The 15,007-nt window shown below is 50.2% G+C and overlaps 1 long non-coding RNA gene across 2 annotated transcripts in view; it reads left to right on the plus strand.

The window, feature by feature from the left end:
- Positions 1–1,917: 1,917 nt before the first annotated feature.
- The window catches only part of LOC135973893 (uncharacterized), a 69,106-nt gene continuing 56,016 nt past the window's right edge, over positions 1,918–15,007 (plus strand). Inside the window, exons 1-2 of one of the 2 annotated variants that reach the window (XR_010590934.1) lie at positions 1,918–3,031; positions 3,993–4,059. This is a non-coding gene — a long non-coding RNA (uncharacterized LOC135973893). Of the gene's footprint in view, positions 3,032–3,058; positions 3,270–3,992; positions 4,060–15,007 lie in introns of those variants that run through there. The other variant, XR_010590933.1, reaches the window with a different exon arrangement.

Below are 15,007 nucleotides of genomic sequence, written 5' to 3' on the forward strand. Positions count from 1 at the left end.
CAAGAGCTGGGGCTTTAAGGAAAAAGTGTGGCCTAGCAGATAGAGCAATGGCCTAGACAAGGGGTAGGCAACCTTTCAGAAGTGGTATGTCGAGTCTTCATTTATTCACTTTAATTTAAGGTTTCGCGTGCCGGTAATACATTTTAACGTTTTTTAGAAAGTCTCTCTCTATAAGTCTGTATTATATAACTAAACTATTGTTGTATGTAAAGTAAACAAGGTTTTCAAAATGTTTAAGAAGCTTCATTTAAAATTAAATTAAAATGCTGATCTTACGCCGCCAGCCTGCTCAGCCTGCTACCAGCCTGGGGTTCTGTTCACCTAGGCTGGCAGCGGGCTGAGCAGGGCCTGCGGCTGGGATGCTGACTGGCAAGGGGCCGGCAGCCGGGACTCCAGACCTGGGGGGGGGAGGTTCAAGGGTCAGGGCAGAGGGCTGGGGGTCTGTGGGGGGTGTAGGGCAGAAGGCTGGGTGTGTGGGGGGGTTCAGGGGTCAGGGCAGAGGGCTGGGGGAGTGTGGGGGGGTGTAGGGCAGAAGGCTGGGTGTGTGGGGGGGTTCAGGGGTCAGGGCAGAGGGATGGGGGCTGTGGGGGTGGAGGGCAGAAGGCTGGGTGTGTGTGGGGGTTCAGTGGTCAGGGCAGAGGGCTAAGGGGTGTGGAGGTGCATGGCAGAAGGCTGGGTGTGTGTGGGGGCGGTCAGGGCAGAGGTTCTCGGCTCGTGGGGATGCTCCCAACCCCCTGCCCTGAGTGGCTCATGGCAGGGGGCTGGAAGGGATATGCCCTGTTTCACCCCCTTCCCCCAGGTCCCGTCCCTACTTCTTCTCTGCCTCCTCTACGGAGCAGTGAGGATGCTGCCACTCCTCCCCCTCCCCCTCGCAAGGGCGATCAGCTGATCAGTGCAGGGAGAGGGAGGGGAAGGAGGACGGGCAGGAAAGCACCACGCTGGGGGAAGAAGCGGGGGAGGGGAGGAAGCTTGGCTGCTGCAGGACCAAGCTTCTGCCTCCTGCCCCCGCAGGGGAGAGCAGTGGGCAGGGGGGATGAGTGGGGCTGGGTGGGGCTGGGGGATGGGACCTCAGCAGTGTGCCACTCAAAATCGGCTTGTGTGCCGTGTTTGGCATGCGTGCTGTAGGTTGCCGACCCCTGGCCTAGACTCTGAAGAACTGACTTCTATTACCAGTTTTGCCACTGGCCTGCTGGTTGACTTTGGGCACGTCACGTCACTGCCCTGTGCCTCAGTTTCCCCATCTGTAAAATGGGGATAATGACTCTGCCCGCCATTGTACAGCACTTTGAGATCCGCTGATTAAAAGTGCCAGATAAGAGTTAGGGATTATTAGTATTGTGAGCCAGGGGGTAAAATGGTAAGAGTTGGCAACCATGATTTGAATGTGTAAGTTACAATTTCTGCCCCGTTTCACATGCACAGAACAGTCTCCCATAGCCAATTCTCCTGTGTTGTTGGTGATCCCCCACACTGCCTTCCTACCACTCTTTCCAGCCCCGGATGGGAGACCTTCAGTCTGGAAGAGGCAAAAAACCCAAATGCTTAGAGGCTTGTGCCTGCTCACATCTCCTGGAGTAATTTTGTTTCTTATTAGGCATCATCATGAGCCCCACAGCATGAGACTGTGGAAGGGCACCCAGGCTCTGTTACATCTTCTCACCCCATGCTGGTGGTGACCCTCAACCTCTGACTAAACTACCAGAAGCTCGAAGTGGAGACAAGGGTAGATCTCCCGATAATTGCCCTGTTCTGCACATTCCCTCTGAAGTTCTGGTGTTGGCCACTGCCAGAGACAGGATAATGAGCAAGGAGGACCATGCTCTGACCTGCTGTAGTGAGGCGGTGGGATACCCCACAGCCCCGTGGAGGGACGAGCCTCCCCTAGCACCAACGTGGATGGAGCCAGTGGGTCCTGTGCCCGCCCCCCAGAGGTCATGGCACAGGACAGGAAGTAGAAAAGCCCCATTGCAAAGCTCAGTGGAAAGCCAGCCACCGGAGAGGCCAGATGCCTGTGGTCTAGCTCCGGGATGGGGAATGCCGGTAGGCCACGGCTGACTCGAGGACTGGCCGGGCCAGCCGAGCCTACCCCTCGCCAGTTACCCCGAGGAGGAACCGTGCCTACCCTTCGCCAGTTACCCCGAGGAGCAGCCGAGCCTACCACTCGCCAGCTACCCCGAGGATCTGCCGAGCTTACCGTTCACTGGTTACCTGGAGGAACCAATGGTGCTGGAAACCGCTGAGGATGCCAGCCAAACCCAGTTACCTTACGAAGGGGAGTCCAGAAGTAGCCCGGGGGCAGCCGACCCTGGCCTGGCCACAGCAGGACCAGAACCAATGTCAGTGTGTTGCGGTCAGGATCCCCACTGACAGCAGCGAGTCTTCTGCCGCTGCTAGGGCCCCGGGCTGGGATGCAGTGGAGCAGGTGGGCCTGCATCCCCCCCTGCCACCTCACTCACGGGTGGCCGTCTCCCCCTCGCACCAGACCCTCAGAAGCCTGAGTTCCTGACTGTGTGTTTGCTGCCCCGCCCTGACCTAGGGCCTGGGCTCACATTGAACTATTGTCTCAGCCCCTGCCTAAGGGCCCGAGCTCCTGACTGTGTGTTTGCTGCCCCGCCCTGACCTAGGGCCAGGGCTCACATTGAACTGTTGTCTCAGCCCCCTGCCTAAGGGCCCAAGCTCCTGTGTGTTTGCTGCCCCGCCCTGACCTAGGGCCAGGGCTCACATTGAACTATTGTCTCAGCCCCCTGCCTAAGGGCCTGAGCGCCTGACTGTGTGTTTGCTGCCCTGCCCTGACCTAGAGCCAGGGCTCACATTGGCTCAGCCCCTGCCTAAGGGCCCGAGCGCCTGACTGTTTGTTTACTGGCCCGCCCTGACCCAGGGCTTGGGCCCAGAGCGACCTATTGTGAGGCGGTGGGATACCCCACAGCCCCGCGGAGGGATGAGCCTCGGCCGAGCCCTTCTACACCTGCTATGGCAGTACTTATGTTCTTACGCTTCTCTGAGGGGCAGATATATCAACACCGGCATGGAGGTACACAGCAAGCCCGTTGCTGAGTCAGGTGCATCTCATTAGTGCTCACTGATCCTACAGAACAGGCCTCCCTGTAGGTGGAGAAAGAGCCTGGGACAGGAAAGCCCTGGGATTAGCGAGCTCAGGAGGCAGGGAAGGCTGCCTTCATGCTGACCTAATTTAGAGGCTATCCTGCTTCATGTGTGGTGGTTTGGTTGGTTGGTTTTGTGGTTGCTGAGGAGGCTGACGAATGAAGCGGGTGAGCTGTGCACTAAGGAGGCATGAGTAGGGGGTTGTGTGAGCCCAGTGATGTCTCTGGTGATACTCTGGAATTATACTGCTGCAGATAAGAATCTGGCCATGTGTCTGCAGCTGGTGAATGTCCTTATCTCTCAGCAATGCTGCACTTGTTTCCCCAAGGCTAGGCAACCGCAGGAAGGACTAGCTAAGCTGTAAAGTCAGGAGCTCCTTTCTACTGCTGAAGGCCCCTATGTTGCCCAGAGAGTTCAGATGGGGGATGTCTAGGGGGGAGCACAGTAAGAAATGGGTTCCTCCCATAATGTAATCTGCCATTGCCCACCCAAGCCCAACAGAGCAGAGGTACTGAGAGAACTGAGATGAAGGACAGGGGGCCCATTGGAATCAATGGGAGCTTGCCACTGACTCCATTGGGACCAGGTTTCACCCCTTGTCTGAGTTCCAGAGGTCATACAGTCCCATTGATATTGCTTATGTGATGAGAAATAAATCTAAGATGGGGGTGGGAAGAATCCAGGAAGGAAGAAAAGAGAAGACAAGAGAAAAGTGAGAGCTCACTAGTCACAAGGGGACAGACTTTTTAGGGTATTTAGGCACCTAACTCCCAGTGATTTCCCTGGGAGAAAGGTGCCAAGCCCTAAGGGTTCTGCTCAATTCTCCTGTTACACTGGCTGGCCCTATTTGGTTTTGTCTTTAACTTTCTTTTCTATTTTAACATGAACAGGTACGGGAAGGAGCCTGGCAGCACCAGAGCTGAGATCAGAGAAGGAAAAAGAGCTGGAAGAAGTGGGGTAAGTGAAAGGAGAATCGGGTCAATGGTCCTACTTGTATGAGCAAGGACTAATCACATGGGCAAGGGGTTGTAGGATTGGGCCCTTATTACTATCCCTTGTCTGCAGGATTGAATGTATCACAATGGAGGTTCCCACTGTACCCCGGGAAGACTTTGGCGACAGTGGGTAAATTCAGCACCCTGTCTTTGAATGCCTGCCATCCAATTGGCAGCATACGGCCCCGCTTACAGAAAATGCTGTTCCTGGTATTGGAGGAATGTATCAAGTTGATAAGATATCACTGTTGCTTCAGCAAAGCATAAAATCATCATTGGCATGGGACATTAGCATGTGATGCTGTACAAGTGAGATTGTATTGATGCAAAACACATTGTAACACTTTATGCAGTCACAGCCCCTCCTTGTGGTACCAGAAAACACTCCAGAAATGTGTTACACAATGCTGCCTGTGGATATAAGCAGTATCTAGCATTCTAGCTAAAACTCTCCCTGACTTTGTCTTAAAGACATACTGTGTTTCACAGCAGAGAAAAAGCTCAGAATAGCTGATCAAATGGGGAGAAATGGCAGAATAACTTGACAAAGAACAGCAGAATGAGAGATTGATGCTGAATACAACTTCCTCGTGGGTGAGAATTTAGTTTTCAGTGGGCCTCCAATGGCATCTATTATTGTGGCAGGAGTGACCAGATGGTGCTGTTGCCCATGGTCCCACAGGTTATTTTTCTTGGTCTGCAAGCAGCGTGTAGTCTCCGGAGAAGTGTTGTACCGTTGTTCTGGGTTGTTTGACTTTGTGGGAGCTCTGACAAGCCCCAAGGGAGCTGACTTTCTGCCATATTCTTTCTAGAGTCAACTTTTGGGTTGGGGTTGCTCCCTGGGAACTGAGCATTGCTGTTTCTGACAGAGAGGCTTGCCCACATGCTGTTTGTGATCTCTCCTGTTCCAGGACTAGTGTCCATAGTGTAAATGCAACATCTTGTATTAAGATAATACCCAGGCTGCACGGCACCAATTTCTTCTCCAATGGAAAGGCGACTCGCAGGGTCCTGACATGCAGGGCCGGCTCTACCATTTTGGCCACCCCAAGAATGGACGGAATGCCACCCCTTAGCATGTGCCACCTCAGGCACATGCTTCCTCCGCTGGTGCCTGGAGCCGGCCCTGCTGACATGTGCCACAACTCAGCAGTATTAATGATTGTCCTTTGTACGGTAGCTTTGGTGTGCAAGGTGCAAGGGCAGCGATGAGGAGGTAGTGGATTCCCTCTTGTGCTGTAGTTGCTTTGGACTGGTGTGCTGGAGTAATGTGGCTGCAAAGCAGATGTAAGGCTGGGGAATGGCCCCCGAGGCATCCCTGCAGGTGCTGAGCTGACATGGCTGGTTCTATGCCATTGTCCTCCGGACGGGGGCGGGAAGCATCATGACTGGGGTGTGTCTGTATTGTGACTGGTCCTCGCTGCCTGAGTGACCACTGGGGCTGTTGCTGCCGGGGTGTAAGTCAGTGCTACTCCAGCAGACCAGGGACGCGTGTTGCCTCTCTTCTCAGTCCCTGCACCAGGCTCAGCACCAGACACGTGGATTTCCCTCGACGTCCCTGTCGTGAGCAGTCTCCAGTCCAAATCAGCAACTCCCAATGATCACAGGCAATGGGGGTCGGGGGTGGGGCGTGGACTGCACCAACTAGAGATTAAAACACACGGAGCTGCATATGGATCATCCACATAGAGGGAAGGGTCAGGCACTCTGTGACCTTCTCCTCTCCTCCCCAGAGCAAGTGCAGACCTCTCCATGGGGTATGTGTGAGGGCAGACTGGGCAGGAGGGGGCATCATTTCCTTTCTCCATCTCTAGGGAGCTTTCCCATGAGCGTCCCAATGAATAGCCTGCTCAGCCCCACGTCCAGGTATAGACGCTCATGAACGTTTATACATCTATAGCATTCAGTGACCTTCCAATACTTCATTTTAAAACTTGACTGAAATCCTGAGGAGCTTGCAAGAACATACAGCCCTTCCCCAGGGGTGCTCTGTGTGCTTGGCACAGCTGGGCCCCCACTTATTTATCACCCTCTTTATTGTTCTTAAGGTCTTCACTTACGCTCCCCCCTGGATATAATCAGAAAGGTACTGCAGAATGAATCATTTCCTGGGGCCATCTGGTGGATCTGTGTAGTAACAGCAGTACTCTCCGGATTTTCCTGCCTGCCTTGTGGAAGGCAAGGATCTGGGGTAGCCCTGGATGAAAGATTTGAGCGAAGTATTCACAGATAATTTCCCTAGCTCCGACCTGGGGCATGCTAATGGGTTTCCTGCATCAGCCCCAGGAGAGCCAATAGAGGCTGAAAGATCTTCTCCCATATTGATTCTTACTCTGATGTCCTGTGCAAATTGGGGCCTCTTTCTTTTAACTTGGGACTGGGCATTCACATATGTACAGAGCACCAGGGGGATGCAGATGCTGTCTAGACACCCTCTGTTATCCACCCTTTCACTCACCCCAGTGGAGCTTTCACCAATCCCTTTCCTGCACGGCGATGCTCTAACCTGCTGGCACCGTTGTGGTGTGGGCTGGGGAGAGCAGCAGGTGAGACGCCTGCTTGCTGGGGAGAGCTGGGTGTGCAATCTGGCATCTACCTGGTCCCAGTTGTCGTTCTACACTGTGAGCTATGGACCTGGTTCTGCATGGAGCCAAATGCCTCCTATGGCCTGTCACTGGGCACCGTCGACTCCCACTGAGTGTAATAGAATTGAGGGTGTTCAGAACTGAGTCCTATGCTGCTGACCTGGGAAACAGAAACTGGCTTGACCGGGTGGTAACTATTGCCTGCAAATTGTCTGCCTTCCTTGGTAAGAACAGCCAACGCCAGCCTGGCCACAGAGGTCAATGGGAAGCTGCCCATTGACTTAATCGAGCTTCTGTTTCCAACTAGAGCCCGAAGGTCTGGTGCTCGGCTGTCAAATGACTGTGTTCGTAAGCGCTGAGTGATTTCGGACTCAGGATTCTGCTGTTTCCAGTTGCGACCGCTGCTACTTGTTGACGATTGACCTCACTCACCCCAAGAGAGAGCAAAAATGTTGGTTACCTGAGTAAACCCTCCAACTCCAAACTACCAGCAAGGCTGGGGTTCACGACGCTCCTTCGGCTTGTATCAGAGGGGTAGCCGTGTTCGTCTGGATATGTAAAAAGCGACACGTTGGCTTGTGTGATTGGAGGTAGAAAGAAAATAATGCGTGTGCCCATTTCTCGTAACAGTAAGTTTTTTCAGAGGTGGGTTGTAACCAGAACTCTGCTCTTTACCTGGCCTCCATCCAAAGGAAGATTTAGGAGTTGGCGTAATGGATCAATTTCAGTTGCTCCATGTACATTTCATCCTTTGTTGTACTGAATGGCAATGGAATTGGGATTTGAATGCACAGATTGTAACTTTCATTTTATCAGCATTGATCAGAGAGTTCCCACTTAGCAAAAGGACATGTCTGTCAGCTGGCTTCCGCTGGAAAAAAGTCTCTGGGAGTTTAGGCCATAAGCAGGCCTGTCCTTACCCATATGCAAAGTACGCTGCTACGTAGGGCACCAGGAAATTTTGGGCACCAAATTGTCCCGAATTTCCTGGTACCCTACACAGCTGCGTGCTGCTCCAGCAGCCAGCCGGATCCCCTGGCCATCTGAGACGCCCAGGAAAGCTGTCCCCACTGCTGCTCCATCTCTTCCCCATGGCCCCCAGCCCTGCTCCGCCCCCAGCCCTGCTCCCACTCCACCCCTTTCCCAAAGTCCCTGCCCCTGCTCCGCCCTCGCCCCACCCCAGTTCAGGAGTCGAGAGACTTTAATGACCCCTTGTGACATATGGGAGAAAAGTAAGGGGACCCCTCGATCTCATTAAAGACTCATGGGAAGGGTGCCATGAGGTGAGGGAAGTACCAGTAACTGAGTATGTTCAGAAGGGAGTTAAAAGACATGATGGAAATTGTCCAAAACAACCTCCAAGACAGTGAGGCCAAACAAAAGGCGCGGTATGATAACAATACTTGTAAACGCAGTTTTGACGTAGGAGATTTGGTGAGGGTACTCAGCCCCGCAAAAAGGTTCAAAATGCAGAACTCTTGGAGGGGCTCTTTTGAGGTGGTAGAAGTGGCAAATGAGGACACATATCAAGTTAAAAAGCCCTATGATGATATTGGTTTCCCAACTAGTACACGTGAACTGGCTCAAAGCCTATCACAGTAGGGAGGCTGGGGAAACTGAGGCACACCCACTCACTGATTTGATGGCTGACTGCCAAGATGGATCAACTCTTTAAAGCATTGAAATCTGTAAATAATTAACCCCAATTGAAAACGGGGAGGTGTTGTGCTACAAGGGTACGGTGAGGTGTTTTCCAACAAGCCAGGGAGAACGCACCTGCGGTCCCATAAAATCCTCACAAAAGGGATACAACCTTCCCCCCACTTCTAGGCCTTGCAAGGCGAAAGAGCAAATTCGGACAGAGATACAGAACATGTTGGACCTGGGAGTAATTAAAGAATCTGACAGCCCGTGGGCATCCCCTGGGGTCTTGGTCCCCAAAAGGGATGGCACTGTATGATTTTGTGTGGACTATAGAAAGCTTAATGCTGTTACTGTAGCAGATGCGTACCCCATGCCAAGAATGGATGATCTGCTGGATGTTCTGAGCCAAGCCAAATATCTCAGTACTTTTGATCTAACTAGAGCAGGGATTGGCAACCTTTGGCCCACAGCCCGCCAGGCTAAGCACCCTAGCGGGCTGGGCCGGTTTGTTTACCTGCCACGTCCGCAGGTTCGGCCAATCGCAGCTCCCATTGGCTGCGGTTCGCTGTCCCGGGCCAATGAGGGCAGCGGGAAGTGGCGGCCAGCACATCCCTCGGCCCGCGCCGCTTCCCGCAGCCCCCATTGGCCTGGAGCGGCGAACCCTGGCCATTGGGAGCCGCGATCAGCCAAACCTGCGGATGCGGCAGGTAAACAAACCGGCCCGGCCCACCAGGGTACTTACCCTGGCGGGCCGTGTGCCAAAGGTTGCCAATCCCTGAACTAGAGGCTACTGGCAGATCCTTCTGGAGGAGGAGGCACAGAAAAAGTCTGCTTTCATCACTGATATAGGGCTCTATGAATTCAGTGTTACCTTTTGGTTTGGTAAATGCTGGTGCTACTTTCCAGACACTGGTCAACAAAGTGTTAAATGATTTACAGAGCTTTGCAAGGGCAGACTCAGTGGGACCCCAGCACATCAGGTGGCATCCCAGATGGAGGTCCAACCCCTCACATCCCTGTGACCAGAATGGCAATCGCTGGCTTGATCTAGTAGTCTTTGTGGAAGGCTTATTTGGACAAACTCCCAGTGAAGAACTTTTTGTTTCAGAAAGCGGATGCAGTAACCAGGGGAGCAGCCAGTTTAGACTCGATTCTGACTAACAGAGAGGAATTTGTTACAAATCTGAAGGAAACTTGAATGAAAGTGATCATGAGATTTCATGATTCCAAGGAAAGGAAGGAGTGAGAGCAGCAGAATAAGGAGCATGGCCTTCAAAAAAGCAATCTTTAACAAATTCAGAGAACTGGTAGGTAAGGTCACATGGGAAGACAATCTAAGGGATAAAGGAGTTCAGGAGAACTGGCAATATCTCAAGGAGACAATACTAAAGGCACAACAGCTAACTATCCTGATGCGAGGGAAGGATAGGAAGAATAGCAAGAGGTCAATATGGTTCTATCAGGAGCTCCTTAATGACCTAGAAATCAAACCGGAATCCTACAGAAAATGGATATATGGAAACATTGCTAAGGAGGCATAAAAAAGTATAATACAAGCATGTAGGGACAACATCAGAAAGGCTAAGGCACAAAATGAGTTACAACTAGAAAGGAGATATAACAACAATAGGTTCTATAAATACATTAAGAGAAAGACAAAGTATAGGTCCTCCACCTAGTGGGGAGGAGAGTTAATGACTTCAAGAAGGCTGAGGTGTTTAATGCCTGTTTGGTTTCAGTCTTCACTAAAATGGTTAATAGATTCATAGATTCTAGGACTGGAAGGGACCTCGAGAGGTCATCGAGTCCAGTCCCCTGCCCGCATGGCAGGACCAAATACTGTCTAGACCATCCCTGATAGACATTTATCTAACCTACTCTTAAATATCTCCAGAGATGGAGATTCCACAACCTCCCTAGGCAATTTATTCCAGTGTTTAACCACCCTGACAGTTAGGAACTTTTTCCTAATGTCCAACCTAGACCTCCCTTGCTGCAGTTTAAACCCATTGCTTCTTGTTCTATCCTTAGAGGCTAAGGTGAACAAGTTTTCTCCCTCCTCCTTATGACACCCTTTTAAATACCTGAAAACTGCTATCATGTCCCCTCTCAGTCTTCTCTTTTCCAAACTAAACAAACCCAGTTCTTTCAGCCTTCCTTCATAGGTCATGTTCTCAAGACCTTTAATCATTCTTGTTGCTCTTCTCTGTACCCTTTCCAATTTCTCCACATCTTTTTTAAAATGCGGTGCCCAGAACTGGACACAATACTCCAGCTGAGGCCTAACCAGAGCAGAGTAGAGCGGAAGAATGACTTCTCGTGTCTTGCTCACAACACACCTGTTAATACATCCCAGAATCATGTTTGCCTTTTTTGCAACAGCATCACACTGTTGACTCATATTTAGCTTGTGGTCCACTATAACCCCTAGATCCCTTTCTGCCGTACTCCTTCCTAGACAGTCTCTTCCCATTCTGTATGTGTGAAACTGATTTTTTCTTCCTAAGTGGAGCACTTTGCATTTGTCTTTGTTAAACATAATCACTAATGGTGATTCTCAACACAATTAATATTAAGAGCAAGGGGGAAAGTACAGGTTAAAGAATATTTAGCTAATGTAGACGTAACAGGTTGGCATGGCTTAATGAAATTCATCTAAGGTACTTAAGGAACTAGCTGAAGCAATCTCAGAACCATTAGCAATTATCTTTGAGAACTGATGGAGGATGGGTGAGGTCCCAGAGGACTGGAGAAGGGCAAACATAGCACCTGTCTTTAAAAAAAGGGAACTGTGAGGGCCTGTGGAATTATAGACCAGTCGGCTTAACTTTGGTACCTGGAAAGGTACTGGAACAAATTATTAAACAATCAATCTGTAAGCACCTAGAGGATAATAGAGTTTTATAAGGAATAGTCACCATGGATTTCTCGAGAACAAAACATGTCACACCAGGTTGACAAGATTACTGGCCTAGAAGATTGGGGTGGGGGGAAGAAGCACTAGATGGGATTGTGACAGGATCCCCGGGGTGCAGCCTAGGACCGCAGGACCACTGTGCCCCCTTAACTCTCCAGTCTGGGCTGTCTGTCACAATGCTTTGCTAGTGACAAGCAGCAAACCAAATTCACGGCCAAGAAAAACATGTCATGGACCGTGAAATCTGGTCTCTTGTGTGCTTTTACCTGATACTAGACAGATTTCATGGGGGAGTGGCAGCTGCTGGCTGAGGGCCCAGCTCTGCAGGCAGCAGTGCAGAAGTAAGGATGGCAATACCATACCATGGCCTCCTTACTTCTGCGCTGCTGCTGGTGGCGGCTCTGCCTTCAGAGCTGGGATCTCAGTCAGCAGCCACCACTCTCCAGCTGCCCAGCTCTGAAAACAGTGCCACCACCAGCAGCAGCACAGAAGTAAGGGTAGCCGTACCGCAATAACCTTGCAACACCCCCCCCCCGCCCACACACCCACACAACTCCTTTTTGGGTCAGGATCCCTACAATTACAACACTGTGACAGTTCAGATTTAAATAGCTGAAATCATGAATTTATTATTTTTAAAACCCTATGTCCGTGAAATTGACCAAAATGGCCCGTGAATATGGTAATATGGATATTCTTATTAATAGAAAGGTCTAATATTTTGTAGAATCATGCTAAGCTCTTTGCTTCAATATCTTGTTGCAGTGAGTTCCACATGATACTTTTGGTTGCCTTTAAATTTAATGCCTTATTTTATTATGAGAGGAGGCCAATAAGAGCACCTGATTTACCTTCTCTTTATGCCATGGCAGTATTTTAGATACCTCCATCAGGTCTCCTGTTTGGGGCTATTTCTTTAGAGAGGAGACAATCTTATACTCTCTCCTCTTAGGAAAAGATTTTCTAGGTGTCTAATCAGTTTCTGTGCCTTTCTCTGGGCATCTTTGATTTCTGCTGTATCCTTTCTGAGGTGGGCTGACTGGGAGTGTATACAGTGTCTAAGGTGACCACATGAGGGTGCCAATGCTATTTTGAGAAGTCATGCTATTTATCTGTAGTTCCTCTAATGACCTACAGCTGTTAGTAGAGGCTGCTACAAGTAGCTCCACCAGATTCTACAGTTCACACTGTACCACTAGCAGTCTGGCCATCTAAGAAGGATCTTCCCACATGGTACAAGGACCACAGCGACAGTTCTATCTCCCCGCGGCCAGCGTAACAGGGAAATAGGGGTATCTGTTTACATCCAGACTAAGTTAGAGCAGCCCTCGGGCAGCTCAGACTGGGGGCAGGGAGACTGGCCTTGCAAAGATGCAGCGTCATGACTGGAGTGCACCTGTCCTGCTCAGTACGGAGCAGCTGCATCTTAACATTTTGCATGTTGCTGTATCACTTCTCCAACAGATGTCTGGGTAGATTAAGTCTTCCATTACTACCAGGCCGTGTGTTTCGGATATTTCTGTTGTTTGTTCTAGAAATGCCTCATCCACCTCCTTTCCCTAATTTGGTGGTCTATTGTGAATCGCAAATTGAATACGAGTCGACAACGTGATGCTGTTGCAAAAAAAGCATCTGTAATTCTGGAATGTACTAACACGAGTGTTTAAGACAGGGGAAGTCATTGTTCCACTCTACTTAGCACTGGTAAAACCTCAGCAGGAGTGCGGTGCGCTGTTTTGGGCACCACACACTAATGGTATGTCTACACTACCTGCCGGATTGGCGGGCAGCGATCGATCCAGCGGGGATCAATTTATTGCGTCTAGTCTAGACGCGATAAATCGACCCCCGAGTGCTCTCCCATCGACTCCTGTACTCCAGCACGGCGAGAGACGCAGGCAGAGTTGACAAGGGAGCGGCAGCAGTCGACTCATCGCGGTGAAGACACCATAGTAAGTCGATCTAAGTACGTCGACTTGCGTAACTTAGATCAATTTCCTCCCTCTCCCGCCAGTGTAGACCAGGGCTAAGAAAGCTGTGGACAAATTGGAGAGAGTCGAGAGGAGAGCAACAAAAGTGATAAAAGGTTTAGAAAACCTGACCTATGCGGAAAGGTTGAAAGAAAAGGTCATGTTTAGTCCAGAGAAGAGGAGACGGAGGGGGTGGGAGAGGACATGATAGCAGTCTTCAAATATGTTAATTCTGGTTATAAAAAGAACAGTGATACATTGTTCTTCATGCCCACTCAGGGAAGGACAGGAAATAATTGGCTTAGTTTGCAGCAAGGGCAGTGGTTCTCACCCCTTTCGCATAGCAAGCCTGTGAGTGCGACCTCCCTCCCCCTTCTAAATTAAAAACACTTTTTATATATTTAACACCATTATTAATGCTGAAGGCAAAGCGGGGTTTGGGGTGGAGGTTAACAGCTCGTGACCCCCCTGTAATAACCTCACGACCTCCTGAGGTCGCAGTTTGAGAACCCCTGAGCAAGGGAGATTTAGGTGAGATATTAGTTAAGTGCTACGAGGCTGTGGAATCCCCAGTATCAGAGGTTTTCATAAACCGGTTAGACAGACACCTGTCAGGGATGGTCTAGATTTGCTTAGTCCTGCCTCATTGCGAGGGGAGGGAGGGATCAGTGACCTCTTCAGCGGCCTTCCAGCCCTACATTTCTGTGAAGTGCATCAGAATCCCTCCTAAGCTATCCAAATGCAGTATTGTCAACAGCTCATTCTCTAAGTGTGTCTGGTTTTTGTTATTAACTTGTAACCTTTAAGCCTCCGTGTGCCATCATTTTGCACTGGTGAACAGGGAGGCGATTCACAGTGATTGAGATTATTCAACCCAGTAGTTATCTCTAAGGGACCAGGTCTGGCCCCGTGAAGACAATGGAATTACAACAGGTTTAAGTCCGACTCTAAGTCTTTTGGTTCAGTGAGGAGGTCAGAAGAAGGCTTCAGGAAGCAGATGCCGGTGTGTTTACCTGCCACGTCCGCAGGTCTGGCCGATCGCGGCTCCCACTGGCCGCGGTTCCCTGCTCCAGGCCAATGGGGGCTGCTGGAAGCGGCACGGGCCGCTTTTTGGGAAACACTGCCCTAGCTCTTCTGCTGGCTCGTACCTTTTAAAGAGCCCATTTAACAGGTAATCCACTCTGGGAGTCTGTTTAATAAATGGAGGTTGCGAAGTACTGTTGGGTTCCTCAGATTTCAAACGATTTCAGCTCAGTATCAAATGGGGTCCTGCATCTAATATTAGTCAATATTTGCGTTAATGACTTGGATAATGGAGTGGAGAATATGTTTATAAAATTTGTGGAGGACACCAAGCTGGGAGGGCCTGCAAGCACATTGGAGAATAGGATTAGAATTGAAAATGCCCTTGACAAATTACGGAATTAATCTGAAATCAACAAGGTGAAAGTCAATAAAGACAAGTGCAAAGTACTACACTTAAGAAAGGGGGGAAAAAAATCAAATCCGCAACTACAAAATGGAGATTAACTAGCTTGGTGGTAGTATTGCTGGTAAGAATCTGGGGTGTTTTAATGGATGACAAATTGAGTATGATCCCACAAATGTGGTGATGTTGCGAAAAAGGCTAATATCATTCTGGGGTGTATTAACAGGTGTCCAATTCTGGGTGCCACAGTTTAGGATTCCCCAGCTGGCTGAATCCTGAGCTTGCAGGAAGTGTGTAGGTTCCTGGTCCAGCCTCAGGCTGTCCCGTTGCTAAAACACTTACCAGTCTATCTATGTTGGAAAACC

Source organism: Chrysemys picta, chromosome 10, assembly GCF_011386835.1.
Source record: "Chrysemys picta bellii isolate R12L10 chromosome 10, ASM1138683v2, whole genome shotgun sequence".
Lineage (NCBI taxonomy): Eukaryota > Metazoa > Chordata > Testudines > Emydidae > Chrysemys > Chrysemys picta.